Source organism: Vicugna pacos, chromosome 11 (assembly GCF_048564905.1).
Source record: "Vicugna pacos chromosome 11, VicPac4, whole genome shotgun sequence".
NCBI lineage: Eukaryota > Metazoa > Chordata > Mammalia > Artiodactyla > Camelidae > Vicugna > Vicugna pacos.
In genome coordinates this window covers 8,416,117-8,438,181 of record NC_132997.1, presented here as the reverse complement: position 1 = coordinate 8,438,181, position 22,065 = coordinate 8,416,117, and the positions used below count along the sequence as shown (strand labels likewise).

General features: G+C 39.1%; 1 long non-coding RNA gene and 1 pseudogene across 1 annotated transcript in view; one reads left to right on the top strand and one right to left on the bottom strand.

Annotated features, from left to right (window-relative positions):
• LOC140699149 (uncharacterized) overlaps positions 1-18,023 on the top strand; it is a 259,144-nt gene extending 241,121 nt beyond the window's left edge. Inside the window, exon 6 of the long non-coding RNA XR_012077150.1 lies at positions 17,833-18,023. This is a non-coding gene — a long non-coding RNA (uncharacterized lncRNA). The remainder of the gene's footprint in view (positions 1-17,832) is intronic.
• LOC140699663 (mitochondrial import inner membrane translocase subunit TIM16 pseudogene) lies at positions 12,261-12,943 on the bottom strand (annotated as a pseudogene).
• Positions 18,024-22,065: the final 4,042 nt, after the last annotated feature.

Here is a 22,065-nt window from a genome sequence, read left to right as displayed (position 1 = left end):
GGAAGGAAGGAAAGATGAATGAAAGAAGGATGGATGAATGGATGATAGATGATGGGTGGAAGAAAGAAAGGATGGATGACAGATGGATGAATAGACTAATGGAAAAATGAATGAAAGACAACTTTTCAGACAAGGCTTCTTTTAGTTATAGGGAAGGTCACCATTGACCCATAGGCCATACTGCAGTTCTGGGCTGCCTGCCACATTGGATACCACACAGCAGTAGCTCCCAGTATCAGAAAATCAGGCTTGCTCAATACAGAGAGCTCTTCCATCAGCTGACAGAGTCACTCCCTTCCAGGCAGAGACAGGCCGGTGGCCCTTGAACCAAGAGATATCTGGAGAAGAGAGGAGAGATGCTAGGGGCCCTGCCAGCCCTTTAGACCTTGCCAGTGTCATGGGCATCTGAGAGAGGCTTCCAGGGTGGCCACATGGTGTGCCACTATTTCAGGCACTGGAGGAAGTGGGGCGGAGGCAGAACAGGGCAGTGCTGTCTGAGATGGAACCCAAGGCAGAGAGGGATGCAGCCTGAGGCAGCCAGGAGCAAGGAGAGTCAAAGCCAGCCTCACCCCCTCACTTCCTCCCCCTGCCAGGAGCCCACTCTTGAGAGCCAGCTTTAGAGGAGGACACGGTGCACCCAAGACAGCAGCCTCTGAAGTATGGACCAATGGTATCTTCACCTCCTTACATCCTGCCAGGACTCATCCCAGAATAGGGTTCCCCCACGGGAGAGGGCAAATACCTCCAGGGCTCAATGCCCCAGACAAGGCAGGGTAGACTTGGTTCACTTGGGGGACAGGAAAATGGATACTTTTCCTGGGCTCATTCTGTCTGCCGAACACTCACCCCAGCTCCCAGCCCTTTTCTCAACTGCTGGTCCAGAGCAGAGGCCCAGACAGAGGGCAACTCAGACAGAGTATTTGACTTTCAGTATTTCAGACCCTGCTTGTTCGTTTGTATGTGGTGCAGCCCTGGGATGTTGAACTAAATGAGGAGGGGGTTTGGTAAGATTTTTGGAGAGAATCTGGTGACCGGAGGGGAGAAGATCCATTTGGGGATGGATTCACTACACTTGCATCTGAGTAGTTTGATGGACACAAGGGCCATGTTTGGGGAGAGAATAAAGAACAAATTACAGAAATTAGAGCAAGGAAGTGACAGAACCCAGAGTCCAGACTAAGCAGTTTGACCCCAGAGCCTGCACTCTTAACCACCACCCCCTCGGACCTCTGAAGTGCCTGGGTTTTTGGGGAAAGGGAGATCTTAGAGGTCATTTGGTTCTACACCATCAACTTTCAGATAAGGAAGTGGAGGGGCCCACAGGGGTTGAGTGTCAGCTCCCAGCCATGAACTGATCTTCTGGTATAGCCAATGCTAAACGTTAAAACAAAAATCCAAGTACTGCTTTAAAATTTCCTGGGATTATAATTCTAATTTTATAGGAGGAGGGCCCTCAGAATAGCATTGATTCTCTCTTATGATTTCTAAAGAAGAGGCATCCTAATAGTTGAAAGGAACTGAATATTTGAAGACTTCCTTCAGGCTGCTTCTGCTTGGAGTCTTAGGATAGAAAGTAATTCTGTGAAAGCTATATTTTAATAGCAACAGCAGCAGTTCTCTGGAAGGAAGGGATACATATAAAGCAATTCTTTCCTCAGCCTTTTTCCCTTCTTCATTTCTTTACCTCTTCAGGACAAATCCAATGTGAGGCTTTCAAAAGCAACACGGGATAAGACCCAGGGAGAAGCTTAAATAAATCTAATTAAGCATTATTGTCTCCTAACTTCAAAGGGAAGCCAAGGTTGAGGGACATTTGTGAAGATTCAGCAGGCTTTCAGTTATCTCGTGACAGTTTGCTTGAATGTGTAGCAATTCTAAGTGTTAGGAGCATCTAACAAAGCCAGAAGAAGCCTTTAGGGAAAACTCGGTACTACCAGACTCTCAGAGATGTTAGTAGTCATCAAATCAGGTTGATAGATTATCTGGTAACTCTGTGTGAAGGGTTTGATATTCAAAACAGTGATCTGATTATGTCTTCATTTGTTTGAACCAATCCATTACTGTCTCATAACTGTTCATTTCCATTAGATTGACAGGTTGAGAGGTTTGGGGGCAAAGACCAGATACAGAACAGAAGACGAAAGGCTTCTGCAGAGAACATGCATTTGAATTTTACTGCAGCTGTTTGCTATTTAATCTTCCTTTCAGTCAGAATCAGCTCCTATCTACCTCCCTATGGAGGCTCTAACCATTAACCTCAGTGGCCTCAAGTCCTTTGTGTGTGCACAAACTAAGACCTAGGAAGGTAAAACGGTTCACCTTGGCCACATGTCCAGGTGGCTGCGAAGCCAGAGCATGGGCTCCGGTATGTAATACTTGTCCATGGTGTCAAGGTTCTTAGTTCCCAATCCAGTTCATATATAATGACTTCACAAAGGGAAAAAAAGAAAAGATAAAATGAGATGATCAAATGTGCCTGAGAAGAGGAATGAAATTTACTGATATTTTATTTCCATCCAGGCACTGATCTTTAGCCTGAAAATTCTGCAACTTCTTTAAACTTTAGGAGGCTGACTGGATGCTATCAGACTTAATTACTGACTGAAATGTATTTTGAAATCCTTAGATGAAAGGTGTTGCATAAATTTAAAGTATTCTTATTTCAGAGTAGCTGCGTGGAGCCGGGTACGTGTTTGGATGGGATGCATCTCACTTGGGTAGCCAGCACTCAGGTTATTTGGGGAGATTAGGTCTTCCTGTTGCAATAACAGGAGCAGAGAGGGGGTGGCACTGGCACTAAGTCTTCCTAGAGCAAGCCCTAGGGTGAGCCCCACCCAAACCTCCCCTCCTGCTAATTGTAAGTCAGTTTTGCTTTTTTGCCTTCTGTTAAAAGTCATTGTGTTTTAAGGTTATAACAACTGGCCACAGCACTTTATAGTAACCAAATGTCCTTACAGGTTATCCCTTTTGAGAGTCTTAAAGTCTAGGTAGGCAGGTAGGTACCACCAGCCTCTGTGTGTGTATAAGTATAGGCCATTCCTAGAAACACTGCCAGAAAATGAAATTCCTTACCAGAACAAGGCTGCTTCCCTAACCAAGCCTCAGCCTTGAGCAGAGGTAATGATGTCGTCCCTGCTGGGGCATGCCGGGGCATCATTGCTGAGCGGGAGGTTGGCAGCTCTGGGAGGATTACTGAGAGGGATTCAGGTTATCTCGGTTCAAAGTGCCAGGAAGTTAGGTCTCTCCCTTTGGTTTTTATCATCATACGTTATGAGGTTTTATGGAAAAATTGTCTCATTCTTCTGGGCCTCAGGTCCATGTCTTACCTCATCTAGGTGACTCTGCCCTGGAGCAGTGGGAGACAGGCACCAGGGACAGCTTCCCAGGTCTGCTGTGTATGGTTGTACAAGCTATGTACTACAGAATTTTAGGGATACCATTCAACTCAAAGACTTTATAAATGTTCACATTTATTATGATATTGTTCCAACAGATTGAAGGAAAGTGTTCAGGAAGAGGGTTTTTTTTTTACTTTTAATTGACATATAGTCAATTTACAATGTTGTATCAACTTGTGGTGTACAGCATAATGTTTGGTCATACATACACATACATATAATCATTTTCATATTGTTTTTCATTATATGTTACTTCAAAATATTGAATATAGTTCCCTGTGCTATACAGTATAAACTTGTTCATTTTATATGTAAGCTCAAACTCCCAATTTATCTCTTTCCACCCCCTTTCCCCTCTGGTAACCTTAAGTTTGTTTTCTATGTCTGTGATCTGTTCCTGTTTTGTAAATAAGTTCATTTCTATCTTTTTTTATTTTTAGATTCCACATGTAAATGATATCATATGGTATTTTTCTTTCTCTTTCTGACTTACTTCACTTAGAATGACATTCTCCAGGTCCATCCATGCTGCTGCAAATGGCATTATTTTATTATTTTTTATGGCTGAGTAGTATTCTATTGTATAAATAGGCTACATTTTCTTTAGTCATCTGTCGGTGGACATTTAGTTTGTAGGAAAGTTGTTTTTCTGATTTATACAAAAGTTCGAGGCAAGTAGGGCCCTGAATCAGAACAAATTTATAGAAAAAGATGAGAATTAAGCCAAAAAGAAGGGTTATTAGAATTCTTTACTTCACAATCAATTCATTTAGGAGGCAATGAATCAGAATACAATTCAATTTATATTCAAGGACAAAAAGACAATCAGTAAATTCTGCATATAATAGGTGTCCCATCAGATAACATGAGAACACAGAAATTTCAGGTGCTATGCCTAATTTTCAAGAAAATTTAGAATTAATTAGAAAACAAGTCTATACAGCTTCAAGTATCAAGAACTTTAAGAAAAGAGGAATTTTCCCCCCACCTGTATTTCACAGGTGACTGAGAGACCTAGTTCAAAAGTTTCTAGATCATTAGAAGAAATTGCCCAAGGATATTTCCATTTTTTTCCCAGTTCTATAATCTCTTTAAGAGTGACTACTCTCTAATCAATATTTCCTCAAATTATATCAACAGTGAAAAATGAATCTAGTCATAGAAGAGTAATGATTTAAAATATTTTAGCTTGGGTGGGGTTTGATTGAACTGAAGCTTGACTAATAGAAATCTGAAGTCAAAATTGAGTGCAAAATTATAAATCAGTACACCAAGGAGGGCCCAACATTACCAAGAATGAGAGTATCAAAACAGATAAACTAAGGTAATTTGCATTTGAACACAGCAATAAATAACTGCAGCAGAAGAGCAGCCATCATGCATTTTCTCCAAAATTCTATAAAATCCCTATTTTTCAGTTATATTTCCAATTGATTCCTTATATCACATGGATGAGATTGCAGGTATTTCTCAAAGAACTGCAATAGCTCTCATTTTTTAAAATCACATTAACCAAAAATTAATCTCTGGCTTCAACTGTTCAATGAAACCTCTCCATAATGTCCCTCAAGCCAAATCTACTCTTTTTTCCTTTTCAGTCTTGACATTGTCTGACCACCTTTTCATCTTGGATGCTCTTGATTTCAAAGTTTCTGTGCTTGCTCCACCACCCTCATACTTCTTTTATTTCTCCTTTTGTTCACGCTTTCCTGGACTCTTCTCATTCTCTGCCTTATATTCTATCTACATGCATGTATTTTTTGCATGTACTTCTCAAGCATCTTTATCTGTGTTGACATTTCTCCAGGTTTCTTTTTTGAACTTTTTCCCCATCCCCACGTTGCTGGTCATGTCACTGTATTGGTTTGCTTGGCTGGCCAACAATCAATTTACTGTCCATCCTGTATTTTTTCCCTCAGGTATTTCCAAATCCACCATTGGCATCTTTTCATTCTATGGTCGCAGAGCTTCCAGCTTGCTGCCTTTAGCAACCTCCTTGCCAGTTTCCTTGTCTTTAGTCTATCTTCACCTGAAATCAGCATTCACACACAAAAAATATCATTTTCTTCATTTTACATGACCTCTTTTGTAGTAATTTCCAGTAACACGTCACATCAAATTTAAGTCTCTTCTCAAGAGATTCTGGTCTTTCCATTGCCCTCTTCCTTCTAATCTCATTGCCCTCTGCTCTCTGTAAGGAATTATATATCCTGATTCACCCAGGAGAGTCCTGATTTATGCCTGTTGTTCCTGAGCACTTATTAATTGTGCCCTCTTACTCTCAAAAGTGTCCTGTTTGGATATTAAATTATAGGGTTATCCTGTCTATATGGGACCTTGGCCATGACTGCGCCTGCTGCACAAATCTCCTTTGCAATACTCTGTATTTGAGTTGTTCTCATGCTTGTAAGTAATGACACACCACGCCTTGTGAATTTTTTTCTCATGTTCTCCTTATCATGACTCTCATGTCTAGCAAACTATGTTCAAGTTCCATGTGGTAAAACCTTCCATTCTCTCTCCTAATCACCAGATTCTCTCCAGAAACTCTAATATATTTCATCTCCATTCATCAAGGCTGCACCCCACACATCAGTGAGAGCCTGGAAGTTCTACTTTCTCTTCTTAATAATGTGGCCACGTAGAACCAGAGTCCTTTTTTTTTTGTCACCACCTAATGGTATAAATATTCAGGAGCCATCTTTGATCCATGTCTTAATTTGTAATGTTACCTGGTATATTTCTGTGTAAAATAATGTAGATCTGAGCTCTTTTATTTCATTTCCTCAGAAAAAGAGTCCTGCACCATCTCCAGTTAAAGAGTATCCCAGCTATAAAGAATTTTTTTAAAAATTGCACTTTTGCCATTTAGAATAAATAAAGGATGTTAAAGTTCTTCCTTATACAGGTGGTCCCTGACTTACTGTAGTTTAACTTTACAGTGGTGTGAATATGATTTGCATTCAGTAGAAGCCATACTTTGAATTTTGATTTTTTTCTGGACTAGTGATATGCAGTAGATACTCTCTTGTGACACTGGATGGGGCAGTGAGCCGTGGCTCCCAGTCAGCTGCATGATCACAACAGTAAACAACCTATACACTTACAACCGCTCTGTACCCATAGAACCATTCCGTTTTTTACTTTCAGTTCAGCACTCAATAAATTACATGAGATATCTAACACTTTATTATAAAATAGACTTTGTATTAGATGATTTTGCCCAACTAGAGGCTAATTATTGTAAGTGTTCTGAGCGCATTTAAGGTAGGCTAGGCTAAGCTGTGATGTTCAGTTAATTAGATGTATTAAATGCATTTTTGACTTAACAATATTTTCAGTTTAGATGATTTTATCAGAATGTAACTGCTTCATAAGTCAAGAAAGATACATACAAAACTTAGAGATTCTAACACCTTTAGTTTTTGTACTTCGGTTGAAAGTCAAACATGACCTGGAATTGTTTTTGCCTCCCTCTGGGGTTCTTAACTTTAAAAAATATTGAGGTTGCCAAGTATTCAGTTAGGATCATGCAGATTTATCATTATCTATGAAGTGTTCCAATGGAATTTGGGACAAATGTTAGTCAGCATTAGGGAGGGACAAATGACTGAAAGCTACAATTTCTGTCTCTTGTTCCTAAAGGAATTCTGTTGGGCCTTATCAGAGTAGCTGGAAGAGAACAGCTGGGGATTGAGCACAGTGAACTCTTTCCCCCATATCCTTCAATAAGCAGTAGTTGGGGAAAAGGAATGTAAACATTCTTGTGGTAAAAAGAGTTCAAAAAGAAGCCCTAAATCCTTAAAATTTATAAACCAGTAAACCAAAACATAAAACTGCACAACTATTTGCATGGCTGATAAGAAGGAAAAGAATTTCAGATATCTTTTTGAAGAAAGGAATAATAAAACAGTAGATAAAAAACTAAAACCATATTAAGTACTATACAATAGAAAAGATATAGAAGGCACCGAATGAAAGTAAACATAAGCTCTTGCTGACAGAGAGTGACTTTAAGAGCGATAATTCAAGTTGTTGACTTCCTTTACTTCCAGATCCCTTGTCTAAAACTTCTGCATTTTCCCCTGTTTTTCTTTAAATCTTATCTTGGACCGTTCACCTTTCCCTGTTCATCAGGGCATTTCAGAAAGCTTCATTTTTCTGAGTTACTTACTCCTTACATGCTGCAGCTATGGCTACATGTTTTTCAGTTGTTAGCACTGGCACTGAACTCTCAGCATCCCACCTCTGGGTTTGTTTGATTGTTTTCTAATAAAGTTATCCTTCACTTTACTAAGGTGATACTACTGATTAACCATCAATGTTAGGTACTTCTTGCTGTTTTCTGGGAGTGATGATGGATTTATGTTACCCGCTCATATTTTTCCAGTGTGGTTCCCTGGGCATTAGTTTAAGTGATTTTCCAGGGCTGGGGGTGCAGTCTAGGGTCATGGAATAGAATGGCTGTTCTTAAATTTTGCTGCATATAAAATCACATAAGGAACTTTTAAAAAATCTTGTTATCCTGGTCATATCACTTCCCAATTAAATCCAAATTTCTGGGTGAGGAAACCTGGGATCAGGTTTATGGTTCTTGTTTCAGCTATGTTCATGAGGGGTATGAGACTATAGTTTTGTTTTCCTGTAATGTCTTTCTTTTTAAAAACCTCTTTATTAGATATGATTAATATATAATAAGTTTTGACGTATGTATATACTGGTGAAACCATCACCACAATTAAGATAAAGAAAACATCCATATGTTTTCCTCGTGCCCCTTTGTAAACTCTCCCTTCTGCCGTTCTCTGACATTCCCAGGCAACCACCAATCTGCCTTTTGTTATTGCAGATTAGTCTGCATTTTCTATAATTCTGTGGAAATGGAATCATTCAATATATACTTTGGTATATATTGGCCTGGCTTCTTTTACCAGAGAGAGGTTGAATATATCAGTGGTTCCTTTTTTATTGCTAAGTAGTATTCCACTGTGTGGAAAAACCAAAATTTGCTTATCAGCTCATTTGTTGATGGACATCTGAGTAGGAGCTATTACAAATAAAGCTACTATGAACATTCATGTACCAGTTTTTGTATAGGTGTAGGCTTTCATTTTTCTTGTATAAATATCTATGATTGGATCATATGATAAGTAGAAGTTTAAGTTAAGAATCTAAAAAATTTTTTTCTAAAGTGGCTGTATCATTTTACAACATCAACAGCACCAGAAATGAGATATATTTAACATAACGTACCTACTAATATTAGGCACTGAGAAGGACAGACCACTTCTGTAATATTCTGGCAAAAATGAAAAATCTTAATCTAATAATCATTTTAAAAATGCTCCCAATTGAGGAACATTCTACAAATCAACTGACCAGTACTCTTAAAAAATGTTAAGGTCATGAAAGACAAGGGAAGGATGGGAACCATCACAAAATGGGGAGACTGAGGAGATAGGACAGCTAAATGAAATGTGGGATCCCGGATTGTGATGCTAGAGCAAAAAAAAAAGGACATTCCTGCAAAACCGGTAAAATCTGAATCACCTTGTAGTCTGGTTAAGAGTTTCGTACCAACGTTCATTTCTTAGTTTTGATAAGTATACTACAGTTTTGTAAGATGCTAACATTAGGGGAGGCAGTTCTACTTTTGCAACTTCTATGTAAGTTTAAATTTATTTTAAAATAAAAAGGTGTTTTAAAAGCTATGGACGCCTGAGTCCCATTACAGACCAATTATTTTGGGATTTCTGGGGTTAGGACTTAGACTTTTTAGAGATCTTCAATGTGCCTCAGTCTTTAGATTGAGAACCACTGATTTGGGTTACCAAAACTGTACTGGAAGGTTTGAAAACTCCTGGTAATCAACATCCTTTTAACTAAGCAGTATGTACTTATACATTTTTTAAGTCTTCAGAAACAGTTCCTTTACAAGATAAAGAAAGAATAAAATCATCAAATGTTTGTTAAGCATCTTCTGTGTTCTAACTGTGGGGGATGGAAGGATGACTAAAGTTCCATTTCTGTCACTGAGAAAGTTTATAGTTTAATAGGAGAGAGAGACAGGTGAACAAAGACATTTACAACCTATTAGATGTGAACCATATACAGGCAAGTGGGACAGGACGGATGGAGTATGCGATTCCTTCTGGGTGGAAAGTGAGTTTTAGAAATGCCTCAACCCTTAAATTAGAAGTTCCATTGGAAAGATGGTGAACTCCTCTTACTAAGAGCTTCTGGTCTGCCTGGAGAAAAGATAATGCAAAGCAAGATAACTTCACAGCAGTGGAAAAACAATCACAGCCAAGTACCTTGTGCATTGCATAAGGGGTAGAGAAGCTTTTAATTGACCTTTATATTGTCAGGAGCCCAGCAGTTCATTTTTTATAGTTAATAGAATGGAGCTTTTTTTGGAAAATTTGTTTGAATGGGTGGTGTCAAAATGCTAATTAAGCCATGTCTTAGAACCAAATTCATTAGTTGAGTTATTCATAGAAATGGCTCAGTCTCAGTGAAAGTGTCAAACCCATTAAAAAAAGTTTAAATTCCATTTAGATCATCCAGGTGAAAATAACCAAAATATCTGTGGACTCCCCTCACTCCCTGCCTCTGCCAAATCTAACCAAAACCGAAACTATTTGTCTTACACTAAATAATTCAATCTTGTATTTTCAAATGCCTTACATTTCAGCCAGGATTTTTCAAGGGTAATGTAATTGCAGAAGTTTTCTTTTGCAGGGTGGGCAGTTACCATACAGGGAGAGAGAGGGATTATTTCGTTATAACAGATGGATTGAAATGCGACAGTTTTAGACATGTCCTCAAATTCTTTGACATTTTTCCCATGGGGAGGTGGGATCTATGTCCTCTCCTATGGAATCTGGGCTATCTGTAGTAACTACCTTGGAAGCAACAGATTGCAATGGAAGCAATGCTGGGTTACTTTTGAAGCTTGTTTTAAAAAGAGCCATGCAGTTCCTCCAGTTTCTCTTGGGATGCTCACTCCCGGGAGGTAGCTGTCTGGAAGTCTAGCCCTGAGACTGCCTTGTGGGAGGGGCTGTGTGCTGGCACTCTGGTCAGCCCCGGCTCAGTGCCCAGCAGCAGTCAGCTTCAACTGCTGGCCTGGTAAGGAAGATATCTCAGATGGCCATCTGATAGAGCCTTCAGTTGACTCGGGCCCCAGCCCACGTCTCACTGCCATCTCCTAAGAGACCTCAATTGAGAACTGCCCAGCCAAGCCCTTTCTACACCCCTGATCCACAAAATACTGCCCCAAGTAAAACAGTTATTTTAGGCACTAAGTTTTGTAATAATTTGTGATGTGGAAAGTGTAACTAAGAGTATCAGAAAATTTATATGAACTCATCTCTGATTTCTTCATTCATTTCTATGTTTCTGGAATAATTTGTAGTTAGGATCACACACAGTTCACAAAAATTGATTTACTGTGTTGTCCAATTTTTGTCTAATTTTAATTGTGTACTCTAGATTTTGCATGCATTATCAAAAGGTAGTCACTGATGAATTGTATTCTTAGTGGAGAGAATTCCTGGTTTACTCTTAGCAGGACAGCTGCTTCCAGGGAGGAGACTGGTTTCAAGGGGCAGGAGACCTAGGCCCCAATTTTTCCTGCTCCAGCCACCTGTTTCAGCTGAACTAAAATAGCCTGCATGCAGAGATTTTGGAAGTAGTCATTAGGAAAGAAAATAAACTATACTCATTTTTGAAAACTCAGTTTTATGGAAAGGAAAAAAAAATGAAGACCCAATTTAGGGTCTAGTTATGAAAGCAATTTGCAAATGATTTAGGATTTATTAGTGGAGAATTTTATATCCGAATGGTAAAGCATTTGCTGATTGCAGCAGAAATATGAAGCTGTGTTGAGAAAGGAGCTTGGTGAGGGCTGATTTCATGAAGCTGTATTGTTGAAAGTGATATAGTCTAAGTCCCTATGTATATGGCATATAAACCTGTTCTCAGGGCATATGTCCTCCCAGCAAGGCACGGGATATAGTGCTGCATAGAAAATCAGCTGAATTCACTGTTGTATGAGAATGTCTCTATAACCAAGTTATTATAACTACTATCCCCTGTGAATTTAGAAATTGTACTAATTTTCTAAACTTACAAACTCCTATCTTTATTATTTGTCCTTTTTTTCTTTACCCTAATTAAACTAATTAGAAGAAGTATGTTAAAAATGGGAGAATCTGGGAAAAGAGAAGAGGGAAGCTCAACTGTTTACCTGAGAAAGAGAAAAAATAATGTGTGAGATGTAATTATCAATTAAACTTTTAGTGTATATATCTTAAATGTTTTGAGGAGAATATAGTTTCTTTTTTTGAGTATTGTGTACTTTTATTTTAATATGAGTTAAGTTTATATTATTTATATAAGTAAGTTTATATAATTTAATTTTTTAATTTTCTTGAAGTATAGTTGACTTACAGTGTTTCAGGTGTGCTGCAAGGTGATTCAGTTTATATATGTATGTATGTGTATATATATATATACATATATATATATAAAATATATATTAATTTATTCTCTTTCAGATTCTTTTCCATTATAGGTTATTAAAAGATATTGAATATAGTTCCCTGTGCTATGCAATAGGCCCTTGTTGGTCATCTATTTTATATATGTTAATCCCAAACTTCTAATATATCCCTCCCTACATTTCCCCTTTGGTAATTATAAGTTTGTTTTCTCTGTCTTTGAGTCTGTTTCTGTTTTGTAAATAAATTCATTTGTACCATTTAAAAAATTTTTAATTATTTATTTATTGTGGAAAAGACATTTATTATAGAGCTATAAATTAGCGGTGGCAGGTGGGGTGGGCTGGGAGGAGCCAAGTGGTCACGTTTTGGGAGTCTGCTCTTTCTCTCTGTCCTCCTGGGCCTGGATCAAGGTGCTCTTCACTCAGACCACTTTTGACTGCAGGTAGAAGGAGCCACCCACAGATTTATCATTCACCTTGAACAGGTGTTCCTAGTTCTTCTGAATCTCCTCAGGGCTCAGCTTGGAGATGCTGAGAATCTGCTGTGCCTCTTGGATAGGTTGGAGGCGGTGGAAGGCTGGTGTCCTGTGTGACCCCACGTGTCAGCTGCTGCCCAGGTAGCTGCAAAATCCTGCTGCAGGGTCCAGGGGAAGGCCCTACCTACCACTTGCATGCCCATCACAATGATCTGGGCCAGGTACTTGACCATGGAGGCCACTCTGCCTCAGGGGCCAGGCTCTGGCTTCCTGGCCTCACAGCTCTGGCTGGAGGGCTGCCGGCAGGTCAGAGGTCAAGGGAGGCTGCCCATTTTGCTTTTAGATTTTACATATAAGTGATATAATGATATTTGTCTTTCTCTGTCTGACTTACTTTAGTATGATAATCTCTAGGTCCAACCTTGTTGCTGCAAATAGCATTATTTCATTCCTTTTTATGGCTGAGTAATATTCCATTATATAAATCTATATATATCTCTATATATCTATATATATACACACACACACACAACATCTTCTTTATCCAGTTATTTGTGATGGGCATTTAGGTTCTTTCCATGTTTTAGCTATTATAAATAGTGCTGCTGTGAACATTGGAGTGCATGTATCTTTTGGAATTGGAGCTTTCTCCAGGTATATGCCCAGGAGTGGAATTGCTGGATCATACAGTAACTCTATTTTAAGTTTTTCAAGGAACCTCCATATTGTCCTCCATAGTGGCTGCACCAATGTACATTCACACCAACAGTGTAGGAGGGTTCCCTTTTCTCCCACACTCTCTCTAGCATTTATTATCTGTAGACTTTTTGATGGTCATTTGGATAGATATGAGGTGATATTTCATTGTAGTTTTGATTTGCATTTCTCTAGTAATTAATGATGTTGAGCACTTTTTATGTGCTTGTTAGCCATCTGTATGTCTTCTTTGGAAAAATGTCTATTTAGATCTTCTACCCATTTTTGGATTAGGTTATTTTTTTATATCAAGCTGCATGGACTATTTGTATATTTTGGAAATTAATCTCTTGAATAGTCAAAACAATCTTGAGAAAGAAGAATGGAGATGAAGGAATCATGCTCCCTGGCTTCAGACTATAATATAAAGCTACAGTAATCAAAACAGCATGGTACTGACATGAAAACAGACACATAGATCAATGGAATGGGGTAGATAGACCAGAAATAAACCCACAAACTTATGGTCAATTAATCTATGACAAAGGAGGCAAGAACATACAATGGAGAAAAGACAATCTTCAATAAGAGGTGCTGGGAAAATCGGACAGCTACAAAAAATAAGAAAAAAATGAAATTAGAACATTCTCTGACACCGTATACAAAAACTCAAAACACATTAAAGACCTAAATGTAAGACTGGGTACTATAAAACTCCTAGAGAACAGTCCAGGCAGAACATTCTTTGATATAAATCACAGCAATATTTTTCTGGATCCATCTCCTAGAGTAATAGAAATAAAAACAAAAATAAACAAATGGGACCTAATTAAACTTAAAAGGTTTTGCCCAGCAAAGAAAACCATAAACTAAACAAAAAGACAATCTATGGAATGGGAGAAAATATTTGCAAACAATGTAGCTTCTTTATATTACCAGGTATAATAATCTTTTTTGGGGGGTAATGTTTCAATTGTTTTGTCTTTTGAATCAGAATTATTAAATGTATGTAAATGTATGTAAATTTATTGAAAGAACTGGACCTGAGAGGGTATAAATCAAGAAAACTTTTTTTTCCTATCTTATAGATCTCCCTTCCCAAGAACTAGAGAGCTTTTGTAGTTGCTTTTAGGTGTTAGAACAGTCTTTTTTTTTCCCGGCTATCAAAAAATTAAATTAAAAAAAATAAGCTGGCACCCAATTTAGAGGGGTATTCCTTTTCCCTAACTGAGGCCTCACCCAGGCATGGCTACTGCTTTCCCATGTGTCAGAGGAAAGGGAGCAAACACCTGGACGAAGCCCCACCCTGTCCCGACTGTTGTGCACTCATCCAGCTGTCAACCCTCTTTAGGGCAGACGCCCAACACTTGCTTTTTGCCAGATGCAGTGATGGGTTCTTTTGGGGGGGGCACTCTGGAATGCCCACACTGCAGTTCCCTCACAGGTGAGGCTTCCCCTGGTTCAGTTTCTGGAACCTTCCTTCTCTCCTGCTCTAGAGGTGTACCCCTGTGGTCTCCTCCAGCCTATGGGCTGCCCTCTCCACTGGGATTCTTTCAAGGCAGCTAGAGCCTGGCTGCCTTCTGCAACTTTCTTGTAACCTGAAGGAAAACTCTGAAAGTCCAGGTTACCCCTACTGCTACCTTCTCTCCTCCCTCTCTGTTCTAGTTTCCTCCAGCCAGCCTCCCATCCTCAGACTTCTTTAAGGAGAGGCAGCCACCAGTGTCTCTCTTCTTGTATAGCCCCAAATGCCTGGAGACACTTGTCTACACGTCAGGGTTCCCCAGTCTTCTCGAAAGGGCAAGAAGCCAAGATTCTGCAGCTCAGCAAATATCGAGCTGAGGGTGAGGTACAAGGCACATCTGAGAGAAGACAATTACAGTCTCTAAAAGAGTTTCCCTCAGGGCCCTTTTCTCCTGGTTTGAAGTGTGTGTATGTGCTTGTCTCTGTGTGTGTATGTGTGTATAGGAGAGGGAACATCCCAGGAGGAGGTGAGAGAGAACACTAAGCACTCTCCATTCCAACCAATGCCTTTTGAGAAAAATCTCCTCTATTGCTTCTTCAGCTCCACCAGGCTGGTGTTGGCTGATGGACTTGGTAGTTGAAGAAACCAATTTGACCATCTCTCCATGAGTCCTTTGGGAATATGTCTAGATCTTTTTAAAATGGGGAAGGGGATAATAGTTAACTTTGGTCCTTAGATTCAAAGCTTTTAGATTTGAAGGCAAGCTTCTGAAACAGTAGGAAAAGCTTCATTTCATATCTTGCTATATTTGACCTTAGATATAATTAAATAGCAGTAGGTAGCAAGTGAATAGCACAGTTGGAGGGCAGTTGCTACATTTTTATTTTGGAGTTATTTTTACAGAATTCATACTATAATAATCCATACTCTACCTCCTTTCATATGACCCTCTCCCTGTTTAATTCTGTGAGACTCTCATTTCAGTTAATCACCACAAGTATACTATACAGCCCCTCCCCTTCATTGACTTATACTTTCTGTTTTTCTTAAATTCTTTCCTTCCTCCCTCCCTTTTCCCTTTTCTTCTTCCCTCTTCTCCCTTCTACCCTGATGTGTCCCAACTCTTTTTTTCTCCATTCTCTCTTTTCTTGATATTTTCTTCCAATAGCAACTGAGCTAGTTTTTTCTATGAAACATAAATCATAAGTAGTTGTAAAAAGAAAAAGCAAATGAGATAATATGGAGCTAAGAACAAACTGGTTATAAAAACATATTCCATAAAGGCCAACAGAGTATATAGTACAAAAGCACCATGAATCTGAGACTAATTGGCGTCCCAGCAGCCACGAAGGAAAAGAACACTGCTTGATCACTTATACAACCTACAGAGTCCACGACATAAAAAGAGACTAATCGGACAGAAAAAAATCTTAACTATTGCTTAGGACAGACAGGAATTTCTCATGAGGGTGTAAATTTATAAACAAAAAACTCAACAAACTACCTCTCAGTAGACACAAGAGTGAATTTTGTGGGGCTCTTTCATCAAGCAACCCTCTGTTTGCAGATAGCATCTTGCCAAAGCTCTGTTTGGTAACAATTTGATGAGTCCTGGTCACTGCTCTGCCTCTTTTTATCTGCTACAGAGATGAGAGTGACTTACAAAGCTCAGGAGGGGAAGTGAAGGCAAACAGCATAGGCAGCCTCGTTTGACCAGAGGCCAACACCTAGATTCCCATCTTCATAGAATGTCAGCTGAAAGTCAGGCTTCACCCAGAGAGGAAGTGAATACTGTCTAGAAAATTGAGTTTCAGAGAAGATAAATTGCATTTGCATGTTTTCCTGTGCAATCTTTAATCAGCACCAGCACACCAGGGCAGTAAACAATTCCCTGAGTCTAGCTGGCCTTCCTGGGGCATGGAAAGGCCAGGTCCGGCCTAGACCATACCACTTGCTAACTGCTAATTCTGGACCTGGAAATAGTAGGAATATAAAACTGCTGACGCCCGACATTTGAATCCAAAGAATTTAACTTTAATAACACCGAGAAGACCAAGAAAAAAAGTGTGTTTTCTATGGTAACTGTTAGGCAACAAAATGTTTTAGGTGTTTTGTTTGTTTGGTAAATCTCTTTAGGGTGTGCCAGAGCCCCAAATTTCTAAGAGCAGCATCTTAATCTGACATTTCATTGGTGGTCTCTCTTCTTGGTGTTCTTGAACTGTTTCTTAGTTTTGGTTGGAATGAAGATTTTGACTTTGGGCAGAGCTTTGCAAAACATATGTGGCAAGGACCAGGGTATTTCCTCCCTCCTCCTATCCATCGTGGATTCATATTTTTATAAAAACCAATGTATGACCAGAAAAATGATCATGTGTTTGGAGATTGTGGCAATGTCAAATTGTTAAAAACATTTCTAAATACTTACTCTCAGTTTTTGTGTTTGCCCCTTTGAGGACTGGTGACAGATTGTAGATGGACTTAGCATCTGGGCTCTTCTTGCAGGGAGCCCAGTTCCAAGGTATCTGATGCCCTTCAAAGTTGAATTCTAGTTGGTGTGTGATCAAGCAGAGATGCTCTTTGCCTTAATATCTTCCAACAGTTTTAACTCACTTTCCTGTCCATTTAGAAGGTATTATGCTGACCTAGCAGATAAGAAGGTGCAGGGCAGCCACCAGGGCCAGTGCAGGCTGAAGAATGAGCAGGGCTCAGTGCAAAATGAAAATATGGGGCTTGTTATTCAGAAATTATTAAGAGTTCCAAGACAGCAATGGCAGAGAATTAAGTCAAGTTTGCAGGGCCCTTCTGATGGTAGGGCTCTGTTCAACTGCAAAGGTCACACGTCTGTGATGCTGTCTGACTGGGATCCTCAAATTGCTCCTACTAAACTTAATACCTTAGCAAGACTCCATGTGCCTGCACTGACAGATGCTCTAGGAGGCATCCCTGTGAAGCTCATTCTGGTGTCCACTCAGGTCCATGTGGCCTCTGTTCAAAGATGCTGTTGCTGCTGACAGAGGTGTCCCTTGACATGTGTGCTTGACCTAAAAAAAAAAAAAAAACCATGAACAACAGTCCTTTTCACATTGCATTCGGTGAAGCCAGGTGCGTGTTAGAGACTATTGTTAATGTAATTCCAGCTTCTTAGCCCTTTAGAGGACATTTACTTAAAACTGGCTCTCAGCTTTCTCTGATTTCTGAATGCCAGGGCAACAAGGGGAAATAAAAATAATCACGTTGGCGAGTGCCAGAATTATTCTTAGGGAACAAACTGTGTTTTTTCCCTTTCTCTATAAACAGGGTTATGTGGACCAATCGAGTGTGATCAAAAGATGCCCTTGGTTCTTTTGGAAGGTTTGTTCTGGAAGGTGAGGACAAGAAGAAAAGGAAGGCCCTTTAGATAGACTGATGTTTACAATTCAGTATTAAATTGTTTTAATAACTGTAAGGCAGACATCCTCTTTCTGTCTTCTTAAACCTTTAATAAAGTCTGCAACACACATAAATGCTTTGTGTGATCATTTTTTCTTTTCTCTCACTCTCTCTGTTTTTTTCTTTTTTTCTTTTTGGTAAATCAAATAAAGAGGTTATTCCATTTAGGGTCTGCGAGGTGCAAAATAGAAACAGCACCTGCAGGACAGGATGATATCAGCAAAATTTAGGGGATAAGAACTTAGGCTCTGGGACCAAAGTGCCCAGGCTTGGATCTTAGCACCAACAGTTACCAGCTCTGTTAATCTTGGGAAGTTATTACCTTCTCTGGGCTTCAGTTTCCTCTGATAATAGTAATAGTCCCCACTAAGGTTGTTGTGAATATGACACAGGTTATCATCTTTACAGCTCAGAGAACAGTGCCTGGTTCAGTCAGTGTGTTAGCTATTATTATCAATGCATAAGCTACATTAATTTAATGAGCACTCATTGAACATCACCCCCCTTTTAAAAAAAAACTCCTGAGATATTGTGTCCATGTTTGATCCCTGCCATTCATCCAGTCATCCCTCACCCTCCCTCCTTCATTTTATCATGACTCCTTCAGCTCTAGAAAAATCTCCTGTTTGGGTCTCCACAGCAAGGGTCCATTGCTTAACTTTACTTTCCTACACAGTTTTTCTTTAATATATCTTTACAACATTTTTCTTAGCTGTTTGGCATCCACCTCCCCCTTTCCCAGTAACTGCATGCTTGTTTAAGAGCTCTGACGGTATTCACCTGCTCTTGACGTCTTGTCCAGGGAGGCTGGCTCACCACCACACTCACGCTCACCCCTGCTGGAGAGAGGACATTATCAGTGGCCTGTTGTGCTAAACAGTAAAAAACCCGTGTGGAGCCTGCCTCAGGGTCCAGAGGTTATTACCGATGCAGCAAGGAACACGCTTCCTCTCAATAAAGAATTTAAGAGCGGTTAACAGAATTGATGTTCAATTGTCCCAACATAGTTTTTGAATTCTGCTCCTGAACTATTCAAAAAGCTAAATAACTATAATGGTACCAGGGCTAATGACAAGAAGCTATTTATTGGGCACATACATGCCAGGCTTTGTTCTAAGTATTTGTATGTACTCACTCATTAATTATTACAGAAATCTTGTGAAATAGGCTTTTTTTTTCCTGTTTTTACAGATGACTGAACTGATCCTTGAAAATGGGTTCCATGTTTGTGAAATAAAAGCATTGATCTCTGTGGTCCCTTTCAACTTTGAGGGTAAGAATGATCTGTCCAGGGAAGGCAGTAATGTTCTACTATAAACCAGTGGTCCTCAAACTTTGGTTAGTATCACAATTGCCTGGATGGCTTGTTAAAAACCAGACTGCCTGGCCCTACCGCCAGAGTTTCTATTTCAGTGGGTCTGAGTCGTGTCTGAAAATCTGTAGTTCTTTTAAGTTCCCAGGTGATGCTGATGGTGCACTGGACTGTGCCCAATAACATGAGGTCATGATGTCATTCAGGACTGGGGGGGAATGATGGCAGAATTCTAGGGCTGTGGGGTCACCTCCCATAAGATCACCTCCCATATAAATAAGTAAGCTGCAATGCCAGTTATAAATACATATATATTTGTACATATATATATTTCTCTTTACCCCACTGGAATAAGAAAAACATCTTTTACTTCTTTTAAAATCTGGGGGAGTACATTGATTTGTGTCATGTCAATCTGCTTTTTTAAAATAATAGACTATTTTTCAGAGCAATTTTACGTTCACAGCAAAATTGAGTGGGAAGTACAGAGTTCCCATAAAACTGCTGCCCCAACGTGCACACTCTCCCCCATCATCAACGTCCCCCACCAGAATGGTGTGTTTGTAACTGTCGGCCTTGACGCGTCATTATCACCCACACTGCCCATAGTTTACATTAGGGTTCACTCCTGGTATTGTGCATTCTATAGGTTTTGACAAATGTGTAATGACATGTATCTAAAATCCTGCTTTTTTAAAAAAATTATTCTTAGCTATTACTAAGTAAAAAATTTTCACATTTTCCTTTGCTTTTATAGAATATGTTGTAATTTTGTTCAGAGGTAAAATAATATTCATTTTACTGAAAGAGTCCATCTGTTCCTTGCCTCCCACCTCTACCCCCGCCCTCCCAACCACACACACATTCACATACTTTTTTTTTATTTTTGAAAGTTAAGGAAGGCATGATAAAAAGATCCTATTGGCTACTTTAAATTTTTTTCAAAGTTAGGAAATTCCCAGTAAAAGAAACTCTGCTTCAGATTTCAATGGCAAACCAGCCATGGGATTACGTGGATTAATATAAAAAGCTTTCTCAAAAAGAAAAAGAAAACCCACTCGTTTTCTTCTGAGTGACTGTGTCTGTGATTTCAACGACCCCAACAGGGCCAGTATGACACAGCCACCACACAAATGGATGGTAACAGCTGTACTGTAACACAGGGAAGACAGAGATTGCACGTCAGAGCGTGGTTCCGAAGTGCTCATCTTTATGTGAGTCCCTTTATTGTAGGTTGTAGGGCTGTCCTTTCAACAAAGTTTCCCTTCAGTATATTAGCAATATTTAAAGGGCCCTGTGTTATGGTGGAAGAACTATATAGGTTTTCGATTAAGTCAGGTTTGAGTTTGAATCTGAAACTCATATATTTTCTTACATATTTTTAATATGATTACAGAACCTGAATATTATGTCATGAATCAGTTGTATTATTATTTTTGTTACTTGTCACATCTAATTTGATCAATGATACTCTGCTATCTTTTCAATTTTCAAAAAGACAAAGGATGAAACAAAGTTTAGAAATAAGGAACTAGCGAAATAATGAGAAAGAATAACACATATGTTGCCCAAATAAAAAAGAAATTCTCTTTAAAAAAAATCATAGAAACCTTCCTCAGGATCCAAAGATAAATATTACATGTTTGTTCTCTTTGGATAAAGAGTTTTACAAATTTAGTTTTATTTTAATTCTTTTTGATTCTGGCCTCACTTTACCTCACACTGGCTCTAAGTATCCAGGTCAATGTGAGCACTGATGGGCATATCCTTTCTAAGAATATTTACCATGTCACTGATAAGGTGTGAGTGAAGAGGGGGAGAAATCCAAAATAGACAGAAGATGAAATGGTGTTCGAGATCTCCACTCTTAACCAAATCTGTGACAAATGGGAGGTTGTCCTTTGTACAAAATATCTTTGCTGTTGCCTGTGAGATGTCAAACATCGATTCTTCTGAGATCACGAACATAAAATCAACCTGAATTAAAAAAAATTTTCTTAGGTGTAAACCAATTCAGCAGCCTGACTCACAGGATATGTCAGAATGTTGGGGTATATCCAGGGCTCAGGAAGCCTTGGGAGAGTTGTGGATTCTGGAGACAAAATGTTATAGTTGTGGTATTTAGCCATAGTTGGGATAGTCCTACCTATTCATGACATTAGAGACCTGAATCACCTGCTTTGTCAGTGCCACAAAGGCCTTGGAATTTATATTTGTGGTTTGAGGCTTGAGAAGACCTGAAAACGGCTCCTACTTTTTTTCCCCAGCATGAAACCCAATTATACTTCAAGGGCTTTATACCAGGAAATATAATTATTTCTTTTTCAAAGTTGATTCAAATCATTACCACAGCTGTCGGCCCTGAAGTGAAAAAAAAAAAATCACACAAGGTATTATTACTTTTTTTAAAAAAGGAAAATAAAATGTAATGAATACTATTTACTCCCTAATTTCATGTCTTTGAAGAAAAATTTTATGGAAAAGGTATGATTCTCATCAAATTAAAGTGGTTTTATCATGGATTTGATTAGTCAATTAAAAAAAAGAGGAAACAATATTCCACTTAACGCATATATGCTTATCATTGGTAAAACACAGTTCCATGTACATGGCCAACAGGTAGTCAGTTAAGTCATTCATGGTGGTCAAATGTGGGTGATACAGGGGACATCTATTGGACTCAAGGATGTGATTGACAAGGGAGCAGTGATGGTTCTAACACTGGGTGCTGGAAAAGCTCAAGGCCCACCAGTCCCCATGCAATTTACGCCACAAACATTTTTTGATAC